We start from the raw sequence: 1,813 nt of genomic DNA on the forward strand, positions 1-1,813 counted from the left end.
AACGTACAGACCCGGTGAATCCAGAAGCGGTAATACCGGCGGAATCAAGGGGAAATCCCGAGTGCCTGAAACGTAAATTCAGACAAATTTGTAACCCGAGGAGTAATGTGATATTGGAGAGGTTTAAATTTAACTCCCGAGTACAACAACAAGGTGAAACAATACAAACTTTTGCAGCAGATTTGCGCAATAAAGCAAGCACCTGTGAGTATGGGCAACTGTGTGATCAGCTGATTAGAGACAGAATTGTAATAGGAATCACAGCTGACGGTGTTCGGAAAATACTGTTGAGAGAAAGTGAACTCACACTGGACAAGGCCATACATACGTGTCAGATACACGAACTATCAGAATAAGATGCTAAGTTTATGCAAAATAAACTTAATGTTGATGTTGTCAGAGAACAGCGTACAGCACAGTGGAAAAGAAGACCACAAACTAATGCATGGCCCAAGCAACCACAAACACACAAAGGATACAAGCCATGTGGTTGTTGTGGTCGTAAGCATGACAAAGCTCGTGAGGCATGTCCAGCCTACAAGAAACAGTGTGTTAAGTGCAAAAAGTGGAACCATTTTGCTCAGATGTGCAGAACACCACAGGAAGAACGCAGTCACACTCACAGCAACGATAGAGTCAGTAAATGGTTTGAACAATAACTCCAAAGACGACATTCACACTGAGTTGGAACTTAACGGAACCAAGACAACTTTGAAAGTCGACACCGGAGCTAAGTGTAACATCATGAGCTACAATACACTGCGACAGTTACATGTACAACAGCTGTTAAATACAGCTAAGAAAGTGAAGCTGATAGGATTTGGAGGTCACACTGTCACATCGATGGGAGATGTAAACCTGTCGTGTTTATACGACAAACAGAGTCATTCGCTTGAGTTTCATGTGGTAGACCACAACGCAAGGACACTGCTTGGACTCAAGGACAGCTTTCGTCTGGGATTAATCACATTGAGTGCAGACGTATATGAAATCGTGTCAGAGCAACAGACATCAGTTACAAGTGATGAACTTTACACACCAGCGAGCAAACATTCATTACCAGCGAGCAAAGATACATTACCAGCAGGCATATTGGAAGAGTACAAGGGCCTGTTTGATAACACTCTAGGGAAACTGCCAACACGGTACAAAATGACGGTTAATCCAGAAGTCACACCGATAATCCGGGCGGTAAGAAAAGTGCCAGTTGCTGTGAAAGATAAGCTGAAAGAGGAGCTTGACAACATGGTTGCTAAGGGTATTATAGCACCAGTTACGGAACCTACAGATTGGGTATCTGCTTTAGTGGTGACTACAAAAAAGAACTCTGATGAACTGCGCATTTGCTTAGATCCTGGAGATCTTAATAAAGCAATCAAGAGACCTCGATATCCTCTGCGTACTATTGAGGAGGCAGTGTCAAACATGCCCAACGCAAAATACTTCACCGTGGTGGATGCCAAACAAGCGTTCTACCATATTCCATTGGAGGAGAAGTCGTCATATCTGACATGCTTTGGAACACCGTATGGTCGTTACAGATACTGTCGCATGCCGATGGGAATCAGTTCAGCATCAGAAGTCTACCAGTGTGCAATGGAACATTTGCTAGCTGGATACCCATGTGTGGTGATAGTGGATGACATTCTGGTGTATGGAGCCACGGAATTGGAGCATGATGACAACCTCAAGAAAGTGTTAGAGCGTCTCCGAGAAATCAACTTAAATTTGAGTGCGCGCAAGTGTCAGTACAAGCTGCAAGAAGTACCATACATTGGACATGTACTGTCCGAGGACGGACTGAAACCGGACC

This window comes from Priapulus caudatus, unplaced genomic scaffold, assembly GCF_000485595.1.
Source record: "Priapulus caudatus unplaced genomic scaffold, Priapulus_caudatus-5.0.1 Scaffold1215, whole genome shotgun sequence".
Lineage (NCBI taxonomy): Eukaryota > Metazoa > Priapulida > Priapulimorpha > Priapulimorphida > Priapulidae > Priapulus > Priapulus caudatus.